Below are 17,958 nucleotides of genomic sequence, written 5' to 3' on the forward strand. Positions count from 1 at the left end.
ATCAATTTACAAACTATTTCGCGGAATAGTTTATATGTTGTATCATTATCAGCCTATATAAATCTTTTTATTTCAATATTTTCTAATTCAATAGGCTATTAGTCTGATAATTCATCAAACAGAAGATACAGTCTTGTCTTTTGGGGTCATTTAAATGTTTTAAAATGTATTTTGACTGCAGGCAAAGTCGATTATGTAACGAGATTGTGCGTGCGCACTCATCTCCAGTTGGCCGCTTGGGCACGCAATTATGGGTAACTGCACCGGGCAATGTGAGGCGAGCATGCGCTAAACCATGTACAGACTTACGTAGGCCCAACACATAATAATACCATCACTGATGTTTACGTACGGAATTTAAATAAATAAAATACTTATTCGCGGAGAAAACATTCTTCAACAGAACGAACGTGAGTTATATTGTTATTTTACGGCTCTTTTACGCGCCTCACTCGTTTTGTATGGGTGAATAATTCGGTATTTTTATTGTGCGTTTATTGAGCAAGTTTGATCAGCATCTCAGACGCACTGGTTGGATTAGGGATTGTTTGAACCCAGTCACTCCAGAAAGCTTTTTCAAAACAAACGGAGCCCCCACTACGTTGTATAAACAGCTGAATTTATCTTAGATCAAAGCTTTTTACTCAACTTGCAGAGAGAATATATGACCTCAATAGGTCGAGAACAAAATGTTCCAATCTCAGGACGTAGACTTTGTTAAATGTCCATCAGACCGTGATTTCATCCCGAATCCATGGGAAGAATGTTGCAGAATACGTTATGTAATGGGTGCGGAACGGGGGTATTTAGGTAATAGAGTTCAGTTGTTAATGCTATAGAAAACGACGGTCATTTCGTAACCCAGGTCTAGCAAAGGTAAAATGCATGTCGCTCTCCCGCCAAGTCGGTTCCATAAGCTTAATGCAAATTCGTAGATTGTTATGTTTAGATGAAGCCTATATTCTGCCAATGTATTGGTTTATTAATGGGGCAGTAGACCTATGTTTTCCTTGTGAATTAGTTTAAAGATCGAATGTATTGTCTTGCGAAATACAGTAAATACAACAAGCCTTTCAACTTGCACTACTTGATTTCTGTGTGATCAGCTGGTTGACAGGTTCGAACGAAGTAGACCGACCACTTGCTTCACAATGGTCTTTGCTTGGCTTTATTTGGATAATTATTTCATAACTTATTTTTCGAGTAGTATGCATGTGCGTGTGTGTGTTTTGGTGGCTCGTGGTTGCAATCCTTGGATTCTAGTCTTGCAGCATGGCTACAAGGCAGAGTAGAGTACACACCCACTCTTTGTGTTCGCAAAAAATAGCCCCCCCCTTTCTTTCTTATTTCTCTTTTTCTTGGTTTCCCCATTCTGTGTTGTTGAACTCTTTGTTCCAAACGTATGTAGCCTAGTAATGCTGGTATATTGAGAAAGTTGTGAATAATCACTGCAAATGTTATGCCTTCATATCGTGAAAGAACAGGATTGAAATATTTCTGAGCGCCACCTATGCAAACGTGTGCGTGATAACTGCGCAGTCAGCATTTTATGGTGTTCTGTTTTTTTTTTTTTTTTGCGTTGGATACATTTTGTAACATTCTAGGCATACTCTTCGGTTTGATTTTCATGTTGACTTGGCTACTTTTGGATTTAGCTCGACGGCAGTTCAAATGTGCAGCCTATTTTGAGGTTATGAGGTTATGTCCCAAAATGCACAATAAATGTAAAATGTTATGTGAAGCAGGGGGAAAAATAGGGACAAAGAGGGTATTTCAAATGTTATCTGCATTTCACTGTACTTGTTACATTGAACTTGCATGTGCAATTCCCCCCTCCACCCTGTTTGTACCCTATGCAATGGCAATGGCTAAAGGGGTAGTTCACTATTTTACAACATGATGTTAGCTGTTTCCTCACTACAAATTTAGCTGATTTTAGCCACCGCTAGCTAAAAATCTATTGACGTGAAGGGGGGCAAAATCACTTGACAACAACTGCATATTTGGTTTGATGTTACTTTAAAAGTGATTTGATCATTTAAAAAAAAAAACATGTTCACATGCCCCTATCACTATCATTGATTTTTAGCTAGCGGTGGTTATAATTAGCAGAAGTTTGTAATGGCTGTTTAAAGATGACTGAACCATGGATTACAATTTCTCCTGGCCCATTGACTATGTTCAGGGTGAGGAACCATCAACATTATCTTATAAAATAGTGAACTACTCCTTTATCTACATCCTGCACATAGCTGTCAATTGGTACATGCAAACAGTTGCCAACTTCTACATATAGAGCCCGTTGCCCAACTATTAGGTACTTTAGTTATGTTGTCTTCAAGATATCCCTTTCTCTCCTAAATTGACTTAATATTTTATTTGGGTACTAGTGATGGGAAGTTCGGCTCTTATTACTGACTCTGATCTATTCGACTCATTCAGTCAAAAGAGTCAAATCTTTCAACTAATTTCGTTCATTTGAGTCAGTAATGCCCAGAGCGTGCAGGACCCCCGAATTAAGGTGACACCAGCCGCCTGTGCTGTAACCTCATAAATGTGATGTATACAGTGGTCCGGGGAAAGACAGATTATGGTCAAACACAATGAATACAAGACAAAAGAGAAAGAATGACTAGACCCAAAATAGATGATCTCTGCATTAAAACACTCTCCACTCCCGATCACAGAGAATCAAAATGATCTTCTCAGCTTGAGGAAATGGTTAATCCTCCTGGTTGTTGTGGGTCATAAGGAGCAGTGTCCTGTGTCCTATCAGGCTCCAGTTGAAAGCGGCTGTCTTTTATAAAGGAAGGAGGATAGATCACTCTAGTATTCACTAAAAACACCCTGTCCTGGGGTTGTGTAGGGAGAGAGAGAGAGAGAGGAGTGGACTATTCACTGCTAACACCCTGTCCTGGGGGTGTGTAGAGAGAGAGAGAGAGAGAGAGGAATGGAGGACAGTACAGTATTCACTACTAACACCCTGTCCTGGGGGTGTGTAGAGAGAGAGGAGTGAAGTACATCTGGGTTTCAATGGAATTACACACATAGGGCCTGATTCCGACCCGAGTTAAGCTCGCTTAAATGGAACTTAATTCCCTTTTTTATGCTCTTTTCTTTCTATGCATATTCTGACCTTGAGCTTAAGCATGAGCATAGTGTGTCATGTGGTTGTTGCTGAGGATCATTAGTAACAGGTGATAATATAAAAAAGACATGTAGGCTAATTGAATCGTTATGGAGCAGAGCGCAGACCAAACCATAACAGTTTGAACCCAACGCATGGCGCAATAGTTGGTTGTGTTGTCACACAGTTCCATGGTTAGTGCAGGAAATAGATGAGGGTATAGCCTACTATTGTACACTATTCTCCCTATTATAATTCTATGTACACTAATCTTCCAACATTACCATGGATTAAGGAATGTGGACATTTTCAGAATTAATCAAACCATCATTTTTTTGTTGTTGTTGTTGTGTATAAAGGCTCTCCAAACCAGTTGTTTATGACTCATAAATACTTTCATAACCGTGAATAATCGACAAGATCAGAGTATTTTTTAAATCTACAAGTTGGTGCTGAAACAGAGACTCATATGCATATATTAAGATGGCTTTCTTTCATTTGTCCCTAATATTCTCAACCTGTTCTCTTCATATATTCTATTGAGTCTGTAGAGAAAATTCTAACTTAAAGTTACACCATATTTAAAGGGATGGCTAAAGATAAATATACTGAAAACCATATTGAATGAAAACTCCACAAGAAAATCTGTTGGCCAGCAAGTGGGAAGTTTTTAAGCAGTTGAATTTATTTGAATTTATTTATTCAGCATGTGCAAGGGAACAACGCCTGCGAAGCCTGTTACACACCTTCATATGGTAAGTCTGAACACCAACTACTGAGAAGTGCGTAAGAAAGGTGTAAAGTCTGAATCGGGCCCACGCTTACTTTGGCTTTCTCTCACTGACAGACATGTTGGTCTGCCTCGCTGTCATACTTTCTTTCTCTCTCAAACACACAACAACACACAACACAGACTTTATGCTTGGCTGTTAATGGCCTCTGACATTACAGGGTGTGCCAGCAGAAACAGTGATGGCGGTGGATGAGACAGACTGACAGACAGAAATAAGGGACTTGAGCCTGTCACCATTCAGTTCAAATGAAAACACACACACAGCTGGAGCTCTATACACTCGATGACCTGTTACAGCCCTGTTTTCTCCGTTCATATGTGATGTTACACAGACGTTTGTGGGGCAGTGACACAAAGCATAGAAACCTACACACTGCATTCTGAGTCTGTTCTCTTGGTTGTGGAGGAAGTAGCACAAACATATAGCTTCAACTTGTTCTTGATAACCCAGACACAAGTAGCATTGTGATGAGTCAAGTTGTGTACAAGTGGGTGCTGCACATTGGTGGTGGATGAGGTGAGTTTCCTCCTTACTAAAGACCTATAATTATTGAATTATTATTATTATAGCCTTCTGATGATATCGGAGGGGTAAACTACAAAGCTAGCTAGATCTACTCAGGGTTTACTAAAGCTAACTAGCGTTAGTTAGATCCACATTCCAGCTCCGATGTCTGGTCAAAAAGAGTATGACATTGTTGCTGCCCGTAGCACTGAATGCAAGGGAAGCCAGCGAGCATTTGACCTCCTTTTGATATTTAAAAAAATAATAGACCATTAGCATTGAGCTAAACTGAGAGAGCTCAGCTGTGAATGGTCCTGGCACACCAAAAAGTGTCAAGGGAAGTCAGTTTGGATTTGGTTTCAGACCAAGCACATAAGAAGGCAAATGTCAATGACAGAACATTTTTGCATCTCGTTGTGGCTAGTTAGCGAGGTAAAATCGTTCCAAAATTAGCCATGGATGGAGATAGGGATTTGGACTTGTGGTTATACTTAATTCTCTGTAATGGCCTATAATTATAACAGCGATTCTGATCCAACCATAAATTCATACATTGTACCCTTGGCCTGAGAGAATGGAAGTTCAAATCAAACTTTATTTGTCACATGTGCCGACAGTGCAGTTCAATAAATATTTACCAAGTAAACTAAAGTAAAAAATAATAAAAAGTAATACAATAAAATAACAATAACAAGGCTATATACAGGGGGTACCAGTACCGAGTCAGTGTGCAGGGATACAGGTTAGTTGAGGTAATTTATAGATGTAGGTAGGGGTGAAGTGACTATGCATAGAAAATAAACAGTATAGCAGCAGTGTAAAAAAACAAATGGAGGGAGGGGAGTGTCAATGTAAATAGTCCGGTGGCCATTTGATTAATTGTTCATCAGTCTTATGGCTTGGGGGTAGAAGCTGTTAAGGAGCCTTTTGGTCCTAAACTTGGCGTTACGGTACCGCTTGCCCTTGGGTAGCAGAGAAAACAGTCTATGACTTAGGTGACTGGGATCTTTGACAATGGTTTGGGCTTTCCTCTGATACCGCCTAGTCACTAGTATATACAGTTGAAGTCAGAAGTTTACATACACTTAGGTTGGAGTCATTAAAACTCATTTTTCAACCACTCCACAAATGTCTTGTTAACAAACTATAGTTTTGGCAAGTCGGTTAGGACATCTACTTTATGCATGACACAAGTAATTTTTCCAACAATTGTTTACAGACAGATTATTTCACATATCATTCACTGTATCACAATTCCAGTGGGTCAGAAGTTTACATACACTACGTTGACTGTGCCTTTAAACAGCTTGGAAAATTCCAGAAAATGATGTCATGGCTTTAGAAGCTTCTGATAGGCTAATTGACATCATTTGAGTCAATTGGAGATGTACCTGTGGATGTATTTCAAGGCCTACCTTCAAACTCAGTGCCTCTTTGCTTGACATCATGGGAAAATCAAAAATCAGCCAAGACCTCAGAAAAAAATTGTAGACCTCCACAAGTCTGGTTTATCCTTGGGAGCAATTTCCAAATGCCTGAAGGTACCACGTTCATCTGTACAAACAATAGTACGCAAGTATGAACACCATGGGACCACGCAGCCGTCATACCACTCAGGAAGGAGACGCGTTCTGTCTCCTAGAGATGAATGTACTTTAGTGCGAAAAGTGTAAATCAATCCCAGAACAACAGCAAAGGACCTTGTGAAGATGCTGGAGGAAACAGGCACGAAAAATTGTATTTTATTTTTTTATTTAACCTTTATTTAACCAGGTAGGCTAGTTGAGAACAAGTTCTCATTTACAACTGCGACCTGGCCAAGATAAAGCATAGCAGTTCGACACATACAACAACACAGAGTTACACATGGAATAAACAAAACATACAGTCAATAATACAGTAGAAAAAAAGAAAAAAGTCTATATACAGTGAGTGCAAATGAGGTAAGATAAGGGAGGTAAGGCAATAAATAGGCCATGGTGGCGAAGTAAATTACAATATAGCAATTAAACATTGGAATGGTAGATGTGCAGAAGATGAATGTGCAAGTAGAGATACTGGGGTGCAAAGGAGCAAGATAAATAAATAAATACAGTATGGGGATGAGGTAGTTGGATGGGCTGTTTACAGATGGGCTAGTGATGCAGTGATCTGTGAGCTGCTCTGACAGCTGGTGCTTAAAGCTAGTGAGGGAGATATGAGTCTCCAGCTTCAGTGATTTTTGCAGTTCGTTCCAGTCATTGGCAGCAGAGAACTGGAAGGAAAGGCGGCCAAAGGAGGAATTGGCTTTGGAGGTGACCAGTGAGATATACCTGCTGGAGCGCGAGCTACGAGTGGGTGCTGCTATGGTGACCAGTGAGCTGAGATAAGGTGGGGCTTTACCTAGCAGAGACTTGTAGATGACCTGGAGCCAGTGGGTTTAGCGACGAGTATGAAGCGAGGGCCAGCCAACAAGAGCGTACAGGTCACAGTGGTGGGTAGTATATGGGGCTTTGGTGACAAAACGGATGGCACTGTGATAGACTGCATCCAATTTGTTGTGTAGAGTGTTGGAGGCTATTTTGTAAATGACATCGCTGAAGTCGAGGATCGGTAGGATGGTCAGTTTTACGAGGGTATGTTTGGCAGCATGAGTGAAGGATTCTTTGTTGCGAAATAGGAAGCCGATTCTAGATTCAGTTTTGGATTGGAGATGCTTAATGTTAGTCTGGAAGGAGAGTTTACAGTCTAACCAGACACCTAGGTATTTGTCGTTGTCCACATATTCTAAGTCAGAACCGTCCATGCTGGACGGGCTGGCAGGTGCAGGCAGTGATCGGTTGAAGAGCATGCATTTAGTTTTACTTGCATTTAAGAGCAGTTGGAGGCCACGGAAGGAGAGTTGTATGGCATTGAAACTCGTCTGGACGTTAGTTAACACAGTGTCCAAAGAAGGGCCAGAAGTATACAGAATGGTGTCGTCTGCGTAGAGGTGGATCAGAGAATCACCAGCAGCAAGAGCAACATCATTGATGTATACAGAGAAGAGAGTCGGCCCGAGAATTGAACCCTGTGGCACTCCCATAGAGACTGCCAGAGGTCCGGACAACAGGCCCTCCGATTTGACACACTGAACTCTATCTGAGAAGTAGTTGGTGAACCAGGTGAGGCAATCATTTGAGAAACCAAGGTTGTTGAGTCTGCCAATAAGAATGTGGTGATTGACAGAGTCGAAAGCCTTGGACAGGTCAATGAATACGGCTGCACAGTAATGTCCCTTATCGATGGCGGTTATGATATCATTTAGGACCTTGAGCGTGGCTGTGGTGCACCCATGACCAGCTCTGAAACCAGATTGCATAGCGGAGAAGGTACGGTGGGATTCTAAATGGTCGGTAATCTGTTTGTTAACTTGGCTTTCGAAGACCTTAGAAAGGCATTGTAGGATAGATATAGGTCTGTAGCAGGTTGGGTCTAGAGTGTCTCTCCCTTTGAAGAGGGGGATGACTGCGGCAGCTTTCCAATCTTTGGGAATCTCAGACAATACGAAAGAGAGGTTGACCAGGCTAGTGATAGGGGTTGCAACAATTTTGGCAGATAATTTTAGAAAGAGAGGGTCCAGATTGTCTAGCCCGGCTGATTTGTAGGGGTCCAGATTTTGCAGCTCTTTCAGAACATCAGCTATCTGGATTTGGGTGAAGGAGAAATGAGGGAGGCTTGGGCGAGTTGCTGTGGGTGGGTGCAGGGCTGTTGACCAGGGTAGGGGTAGCCAGGTGGAAAGCATGGCCAGCCGTAGAAAAATGCTTATTGAAATTCTCAATTATAGTGGATTTATTGGTGGTGACAGTGTTTCCTAGCCTCAGTGCAGTGGGCAGCTGGGAGGAGGTGCTCTTATTCTCCATGGACTTTACAGTGTCCCAAAACTTTTTCGAGTTTGTGCTACAGGATGCAAATTTCTGCTTGAAAAAGCTAGCCTTAGCTTTTCTAACTGCCTGTGTATATTGGTTCCTAGCTTCCCTGAAAAGTTGCATATCACGGGGGCTATTTGATGCTAATGCAGAACGCCACAGGATGTTTTTGTGCTAGTCAAGGGCAGTCAGGTCTGGAGAGAACCAAGGGCTATATCTGTTCCTGGTTCTACATTTTTTGAAAGGGGCATGCTTATTTAAGATGGTGAGGAAGGAACTTTTAAAGATAGACCAGGCATCTTCTGCTGACGGGATGAGGTCAATATCCTTCCAGGTACCCAGTCCAGGTCGATTAGAAAAGCCTGCTCGCTGAAGTGTTTTAGGGAGTGTTTGACAGTGATGAGGGGTGGTCGTTTGACCGCGGACCCATTACAGATGCAGGCAGTGATCGCTGAGATCTTGGCTGAAAACAGCAGAGGTGTATTTGGAGGGCAAGTTGGTTAGGATGATATCTATGAGGGGGCCCGTGTTTACGGATTTGGGGTTGTACCTGATGGTTTCATTGATAATTTGTGTGAGATTCTGGGCATCAAGCTTAGATTGTAGGATGGCCGGGGTGTTAAGCATGTCCCAGTTTAGGTCACCTAGCAGCACGAGCTCTGAAGATAGATGGGGTGCAATCAGTTCACATATTGTGTCAAGGGCACAGCTGGGGTCAGAGGGTGGTCTATAGCAGGCGGCAACGGTGAGAGACTTGTTTCTGGAAAGGTGGATTTTTAAAAGTAGAAGCTCGAATTGTATGTCTACAGACCTGGATAGTAAGACAGAACTCTGCAGGCTATCTCTGCAGTAGATTGCAACACCGCCCCCTTTGGCAGTTCTATCTTGTTGGAAAATGTTATAGCCAGGGATGGAAATTTCAGGCGTTTTGGTGGTCTTCCTGAGCCAGGATTCAGACACAGCTAGGACATCCGGGTTGGCAGAGTGTGCTAGGGCAGTGAATAAAACAAACTTAGGGAGGATGCTTCTAATGTTAACATGCATGAAACCAGGCTTTTACGGTTACAGAAGTCAACAAATTATAGCGCCTGGGGAATGGGAGTGGAGCTAGGCACTGCATGGCCTGGTTTAACCTCCACATCACCAGAGGAACAGAGGAGGAGTAGGATAAGTGTATGGGTAAAGGCTAAAAGAACTGGTCGCCTAGTACATTCAGAACAGAGAGTAAAAGGAGCAGATTTCTTGGCACGGTAGAGTATATTAAAGGCATAATGTACAGACAAAGGTATGGTAGGATGCGAAGTGGGGGTAAACCTGTGCATAGAGCGATGATGAAAGAGATATTGTCTCTAGAAATATCATTTAAACCAGGTGATGTCATCGCATGTGTGGTAGGTGGAATCAAAGTGTTAGATAAGGCGTATTGAGCAGGACTAGAGGCTCTACAGTGAAATAAGTGAAAAGTGAAATAATTACTAACCAAAACAGCAATGGACAAGGAATATTGACGTTAGCGAGAGGCATGCGTAGCCGAGTGAATCATAGGAGTCCAGTGGTGGCTTCAGGCAGTTAGTGGGCCGGGGCTAGCAGAAAGGGCCTTGGAGGGACGTCGCGACGGACAAAAGTCTGTTGTGGCCCCCTCGTGCTATTATGTCGGCAGACGGATCAGCAGGGCTCCGTGTGGTAAACCAGGCCAATTGGCAAAAAGGGTATGGGGGCTAAAGAAATTGTCCGATGGGCCTCTTAAGCTAACAGTCCGATGTGCTCTGGACAGCTAGCAGGCCGCGGCTAACAGATGGGGATTCAGGGGGACAACGCAACGGTGGAGCCAGTTGAGAAAACCCCTCAGGCAGATCACGTCGGTGGTCCAGTAGTGATGGGTCAGGCCTGGTTGGCAAAATAGGTATTGTAGCCCAGGGAGTGGCTGATGGACCTCTACTGGCTAGCTGGGAGATGGGCCTAGCAGATGGGCCTGGCAAGGCTAGCTCCAGGCTAATTGGTTCTTGCTTCGAGACAGGGACGTTAGCCAAGAGTGGCCACTCGGATAACAGCTAGCTAGCTGCGATGATCCAGGTGAAGAAAAAAGAAAAAGGTTCAGAGCTTGCGGTAGGAATCCGGAGATATGGAGAAAAATAAGCCCGATTTGCTCTGGTTTGAGTCGCGCTGTGCAGACTGACGAAAGTTTCCGTGCTAAAGGTAGCTGATGACCGCTAGCAGTGACTAGCTGACTACTAGCTAAGTATCTAAAAAAAAGCATCTATATCCACAGTAAAATAAGTCCAATATCGACATAACCTGAAAGGCCGCTCAGCAAGGAAGAAGCCACTTCTCCAAAGCCGCCATAAAAAAGCCAGACTACGGTTTGCAACTGCACATGGGGACGAAGACCGTACTTTTTGGAGAAATGTCGTCTGGTCTGATGAAACAAAAATAGAACTGTTTGGCCATAATGGCCATTGTTATGTTTGGAGGAAAAAGGGGGAGGCTTGCAAGCCAAAAGAACACCATCCCAACCGTGAAGCACTGGGGTGGCAGCATCATGTTGTGGGGGTACTTTGCTGCAGGAGGGACAGGTGCACTTCACAAAATAGATGGCATCATGAGGCAGGAAATTTATGTGGATATATTAAAGCAACATCTCAAGACATCAGTCAGGAAGTTAAAGCTTGGTCGCAAATGGGTCTTCTGAATGGACAATGACCTCAAGCATACTTCCAATGTTGTGGCAAAATAGCTTCAGGTCAACAAAGTCAAGGTATTGGAGTGGCCATCACAAAGCCCTGACCTCAAGCCTATAGAAAATTTGTGGGCAGAACTGAAAAAGCGTGTGCGAGCAAGGAGGCCTACAAACTTGACTCAGTTATACCAGCTCTGTCAGGAGGAATGGGCCAAAATTCACCAAATTTATTGTGGGAAGCTCGTGGAAGGCTACCTGAAACGTTTGACCCAAGTTAAATAATTTAAAGGCAATGCTACCAAATACTAATTGAGTGTATGTAAACTTCTGACCCACTGGGAATGTGATGAAAGAAATGAAAGCTGAAATAAATAATTCTCTCTACTATTATTCTGACATTTCACGTTCTTAAAATGAAGTGGTGATCCTAACTGACCTAAGACAGGGCATTTTTACTAGGATTAAATGTCAGGAATTGTGAAAAACTGAGTTTAAATGTATTTGGCTAAGGTGTATGTAAACTTCCGACTTCAACTGTAGGTCCTGGATGGCAGGATGCTTGGCCCCAGTGATGTACTGGGCCGTACACATTACCCACCTGTAGCGCCTCACTGTCAGATTCCAAGCACTTGCAATACCAGGCGGTGATGCATCCAGTCAGAGTGCTCTCCATGGTGCAGCTGTAGAACTTTTTGAGGATCTGGGGACCCATGTCACGGATCCCTCTGGAACTTTCTTTGTGCACACCTGGCCCCTATTCCCACTGATTGTATTTGTATATATGTGCCCTTTGTTCACCATGGTGCTGTCGATTATTGTTACAATGTCCGTTGGTGCTGTGAGTACCTGTGCTGTGTGTTTTGGTCTTTCGTGCCCTTGTGGATTGCGCAGATGATTACGGGTCTCGTCCCGTGTGATAATCATTGTGCACTTGTGTTATTTATTCGAGGTACTCCTCGCTCTTTTGTTAGGGTTACTACCCTATGTTTTGTTACGTGTTTGCTTGGTCTTCATCCCCGTGCCTTTACACGGCACGCCGTAATTTGGGCTTAATAAAAAACCCTATTACACATTCCTGCACCTGTCTCCCGAATCATTTATACCAGCGTGACAACCCATGACTAATCTTTTCAGTCTCCTGAGGGGTAAAAGGTGTTGTCGTTTCCTCTTCATGACTGTCCTGGTGTGTTTGGACCATGATAGTTTGTTGGTGATGTGGACACCAAGGAACTTGAAACTCTCGACCCTCTCCACTTCAGCCCCGTCAATGTTAATGGGGGCGTGTTCGGCCGCCTTTTCCTGTAGTCCACAATCAGCTCCTTTGTCTTGCTCACATTGAGAGAGAGGTTGTTGTCCTGTCACCTCACTGCCAGGTCTCTGACCTCCTCCCTATAGGCTGTCTCATCGTTGTCGGTGATCAGGCCTAACACTGTTGTGTCGTCAGCAAACTTAATGATGGTGTTTGGTCGTGCTTGTCCACGCAGTCGTGGGTGTACAGGGAGTATAGGAGGGGACTAAGCACACACCGATGAGGGGCCCCCATGTTGAGGATCATTGTGGCAGATGTGTTGTTGCTTACCCTCACCACCTGGGGGCGGTCCGTCAGGAAGTCCAGGATCCAGTTGCAGAGGGAGGTGTTTAGTCCCAGGGTCCTTAGCTTAGTGATGAGCTTTGAGGGCACTATGGTGTTGAATGCTAAGCTGTAGTGAATGAAAATAATTCTCACATAGGTGTTCTTTTTGTCACGGTGGGAAAGGACAGTGTGGAGTGCAATAGCAATTGCGTTATCTGTGTATCTGTTTGGGCGGTATATTAATTGGAGTGGGTCTAGGGGTTCTGGGATGATGGTGTGACCAGCCTTTCAAAGCACTTCATGGCTACAGATGTGAGTGCTACGTGTCGGTAGTCATTTAGGCAGGTTACTTTGGCGTTCTTGGCCACAGGGACTATTGTGGTCTGATTCAAACATGTAGGTATTACAGACTTGGTCAGGGAGAGGTTGAAAATGTCAGTGAAGACACTTTCCAGTTGGTCAGCGCATGCTCGGAGTACACATCCTGGTAATCCGTCTGGTCCTGCGGCCTTGTGAATGTTGACCTGTTTAAAGGTCTTACTCACATCGGCTACGGAGAGCGTGATCACACAGTCGTCTGGAACAGCTGATGCTCTCGTGCACGCTTCAGTGTTGCTTGCCTCGAAGCGAGCATAGAAGTAATTTAGTACATGTCCTGGTAATCCGTCTGGTCCTGTGAATGTTAGCCTTGTCACGCCTGCTCCCGCTCCCCCTCCCTGGCGGTCGAGGGCACCAGGCTACTCTTATCTACACACACCTGTCACCATCATTACGCGCAGCAGCGCTCATTGGACTCACCTGGATTCCTTCCCGTGGTTGATTACCCCCTGTATATCTGTCTGTTCCTCTGTGGTGTTCCCTGTGTCCCCATTCATTGTTGGTAAGTGTTCATGTCCAGACGCTGTTCCTGTTGTTGACAGACAGCATGTGAAAGTGCACATTATGTCAATAAAGAATGCCGGAGATTGAGTAAACCCATTGTGCAAGTACAGGAAACTTTACGGTGCGCCCGCTACTAATCTTAATGTCTGAAGGGCAAGAGAGTGGAACAGGAACTGAGAGGGGTCTGCACTGGAACAGACCACATGGAAAGTGTTTATGTGTAAATTTATACCATAGACTGTGGTCCATTATTGTGTGCTTATATGTGTTTATACATGTGTTTTTGTTTGTATGTTGTATTTGTTGTTTATGTTTTGAATCTATACATGCATTGAGTGTTTTTATATGGCCTTGTGTGTGCATGTTTATGTTCACTGGTGCATATGTGTGTGTGCATGCATATAGAGTGTGTTTATTTCTTCATGTTTACATATTAGTCATTTAGCAGACGCTCTTATCCAGAGCAACTTACAGTAGTGAATGCATACATTTCATACATTTTTTCCCATACTGGTCCCCCGTGGGAATCGAACCCACAACCCTGGCGTTGCAAACACCATGCTCTACCAACTGAGCCACACGGGACCATGTGTCTTCCTGTGTGTATCACAGGAGGTTGGTGGCACCTTAATTGGGGAGGACGTGGTCGTAGTAATGACTGGAGCGGAATCAGTGGAATGGTATCAAATACATCAAACACATGGTTTCCATGGTTTCCAGGTGTTTGATGCCATTCCATTTGCTCCGTTCCATTATCATGAGCCGTTCTCCCCTGTTGTTTATGTAGATATTTGTGCACCAGGGGTTCCGCTGCTGTCATGTAGCTGTGGCGCTGCGTTGAGGCGCAGGTTGAAGATGGTACAACAGTCCTCTGCAAACAAAACGAGTGATGACTACAACAATCTGACAACCCCACAGTAGAATAGTTTATTTAATTACCTAGTTGGCTCGTTGTTGTGTGTTCTATTCAAGATAAATATTTATCTCGAGGCGCATGCGAGTTACGAGTGCCACAGGGAGAGAAACATGCATTCTGACAAGCAGTCAATGCACAACAATTCCTGCAATCGCAGGCAAAATAGTAGTTCTTATGGTCTTTGTTAAAAAGAGGGCGATCCCAGCTTTCCATTCCTACTTTATTTATTTCTCAACACTTAAATATGTGTGAACTGCACCATTTTAAACCCAGAGTTTTTAGCAGCGGCATGGTTAAGCACGTTACCACTCCACAATTCACTCTGAGTGCATAGGGAAGATGTTGAGGTCCTGGGCTGGTGTGGTTACACATTGTCTGCGGTTGTGAGGCCGGTTGGACGTACTGCCAAATTCTCTAAAACTACATTGGAGGTGGCTTATGGTTGAGAAATGAACATTCAATTATCTGGCAAAAGCTCTAGTGGACATTCCTGCAGTCAGCATTCCAATAGCACACTCCCTGAAATCTTGAGACCTCTGTGGCTTTGTGACAAAACTGCACATTTTAAAGTGGCCTTTTATTGTCCCCAGCACAAGGTGTTCCTGTTTAATGATCATGCTGTTTAATCAGGTGGATGGATTATCTTGGCAAAGGAGAAATGCTAACTAACAGGGATTTAAACATTTAAACAAAATATGAGAGAAATAAGCTTTTTGTGCATATAGAACATTTCTGGGATCTTTTCTTTCAGCTCATGAAACATGGAACCAACACTTTACATGCTGCGTTTATCATTTTGCTCAGTAGATATAAATGCCTACTTTGTTGACAAACTCAGTATATTGTTGATTTAATTATACTGAAGGTCACAAACGGAGATCCTAACCAGTTATTGTCCATTGTTACTTTGGTTCAGTGTGTACTACATTTTGCATCATAGTTTGGTTGACTTGTCTTAGACAGTCTACAGGTAGATTTAAACATAGGCTGGTCTTATGTCATAACAGAATAATCAACTTGCAGAACTTGTTTCCTGTTGGTGAAATGCTAGCTAGAACTTAGTGTTCTTTCTGGTTCTCAACAAGTGTTGAGGAAGCAAAAACAGATTGAGAAGAAGCCATTATCAAATGATTCAACTGACGTTATAACATCTTCAGTTAATAACATCTTTAAGAAGTCACTGTCTCTCAGCCGTGAGGTTTGGAACTCTCTGACAGTAGATCCATTCTGCTGTTATAACTGAAAACAGATTTTAGTGTTCTCTCTCTCTCTCTCTCTCTCTCTCTCTCTCTCTCTCTCTCTCTCTCTCTCTCTCTCTCTCTCTCTCTCTTCTCTCCTCTCTCTCTCTCTCTCTCTCTCTCTCTCTTCTCTCTCCTCTCTCCTCTCTCTCTCTCTCTCTCTCTCTCCTCTCTCTCTCCTCTCTCTCCTCTCTCTCTCTCTCTCTCTCTCTCTCTCTCAGCATGTGGTGGCCTGTTTTTATTCCATTGGCGGTTCTTCTCTCAGAGCAGTTTGGAACATTAGCATAGTGTTAACGTTAGCTTACTGTTCCTCATCAGGCGTGATTACCTCTTCAAAGAGTATCTTAAATAAGACATCTGGGTTCTTATCCCCCGCATGCATTTTTTAAACTTATTTTCCTAATAGCACTGACTTTGCTGATAACGTCTTTATTGAGGAAAAATGTACTGACTACGACTGTGTAATGTGGTTGTCTCAACTAGCTAGCTTAAGATGAATGCACTAACTGTAAGTCGCTCTGGATAAGAGCATCTGCTAAATGACAAATATGTTTAAAAAAAAAATGGTAACGTAAAGTGATTTGAGATGTTAGCCTACAATGTTAGCTTCGGTGGCAGTTTGATGTGCCTCTAAGTCAGACAAACGTGTTCAACCTGTTCTTAGTATTAGTATGATAATGGTTAATAGAGGCATATGACAGGTTACATTTTTGCTATTTATTTATTTTGTTTGTATGACTGACTTTAAACACACAGTCACACATACACGCGTGTGTGTGACTGTGTGTGTGTGACTGTGTGTTTAAAGTCCACAGAGTAATTCCACCTCAAAAAGCACCAGAAAGAGGACTTCAACACCCACCATCTCAGATTGTTCTGAAACGGTTTCTGTAGTTAGGAACAGAAGATTAACATTCCTGAAACATTGTTTTGTTGAAAGATAATTTGAACACTGGAGAAATTAAGCTAATTTATTGCACCCAATTTGGCCATTTCAATTTATAGGATTCATATAATATTCAATAAATATTGTACCCAATATCTGATTTGGACCAAACCTCTTCTAAACAGTGATTAAGGAATCTAAATGAATGGTCAAAAGCCATCCAAGGACCCCAACATCCAGTATACATCATCAGTGCTTTATGTTTGACAAGTAGTATGAAGCTGCGGCTTGGAGTATTGTTTATTCATACTATGTAATGTATTCTTTGATTGAAGTAGCTTGCATTTTTTCCCCATAAATGAATGTTAAAGTACCAGGTTTTGCCCACTAGATGTTACTGTTCCTGCAACTGCCACACCCTTTTATCAATTTTGCTGGTCTCTTGCATTTATTCAATGGATCACAACATTTTCTTTACAACTGGGTAGAAAACCAATAGCTTTTGCTTTTAATGAAAATAAATTGTGTGCTTATCCTCAAGTCAAGCCAGTCCTCCATGAAAGTAATTTAGTTTTTCCTTCTCTTAGCAGCTAATGCTTCAACCCAACTCACCTTGAAGAGTCCAACAAATGGCAGCTCTCTGAGAGGGCTATCCCTATGGTGCAATTCTCATATGAAGACTTTTCCTACAACCCCAAACAAATCTATTGAGAAATGGACTAGTGACTGTTGCATGGCAGTTTTTTGTTTGTCAATAAAAGTATTAAAACACCTCTTTATATGTCGTGCGATTAGTGTAATTTACCATCAAACCCAACCCAATACCATTACCGTTGTAAAACACTATACAGTATGTTCTTTGGACTTTTACCATTGAAGACCTTTAGAGACCATAACCTTGAAACCATTAGAACTGCTGTAGCCTAATAGTTTGCTTGTTCACCAGGAATGGTCTAATCCAAACGTTTTTTTAAAGGGAATAAATCACAAACACAGGGGCCATTTCCTGGACCTAGATTAAACCTAAGAGAAGGACAAACTGCTTTGGTTTCATGGAGGACTGGCTTGAATTGTGAGGATGACATTATTATTATTATTATTATTCTTTTCAACATGAGCTAAAGCGATTGTTTTTTTTTTTACCCAAAGTTGTAAAGAAAATGTTGTGCTCACGAGACAAGCAACATTGATAAAAGGGTGTGGCAGTAGCAGCAACAGCAGCATCTACTGGGCAAAACCTAGTACTTTAAGGCCAGGCAACACACACTCATAGGGTAAATTTTCCCCTTAATCAAATAATAATCACATTTTACCAGTTGAATGTAGACCAAAATATAATACTTTTTGGGTTAAGCATTTTATTAAATATTTTATTACAATATGCAAATGAGGCAATAGCTCATTAAATATGCACATATTTCCATATCGCACAAATACATTTTTCTGGACACTGGATGAAGTCAGCCTAAATAGT

General features: G+C 42.6%; 1 protein-coding gene and 1 non-coding gene across 3 annotated transcripts in view; one reads left to right on the forward strand and one right to left on the reverse strand.

Annotated features, from left to right (window-relative positions):
- The first annotated feature begins 259 nt into the window (after positions 1-259).
- Positions 260-17,958, forward strand: part of LOC106570833 (uncharacterized) — a 63,247-nt gene continuing 45,548 nt past the window's right edge. For both annotated transcript variants that reach the window (XM_082961557.1, XM_082961558.1), the window contains exon 1: positions 260-410. The gene's annotated coding sequence lies outside the window, so the exon portion shown is untranslated. The remainder of the gene's footprint in view (positions 411-17,958) is intronic.
- Positions 13,956-14,031, reverse strand: trnaa-ugc (transfer RNA alanine (anticodon UGC)). The gene has a single exon. It is a non-coding gene; the product is annotated as a tRNA-Ala (tRNA).

Source organism: Salmo salar, chromosome 15, assembly GCF_965601325.2.
Source record: "Salmo salar chromosome 15, fSalSal1, whole genome shotgun sequence".
Lineage (NCBI taxonomy): Eukaryota > Metazoa > Chordata > Actinopteri > Salmoniformes > Salmonidae > Salmo > Salmo salar.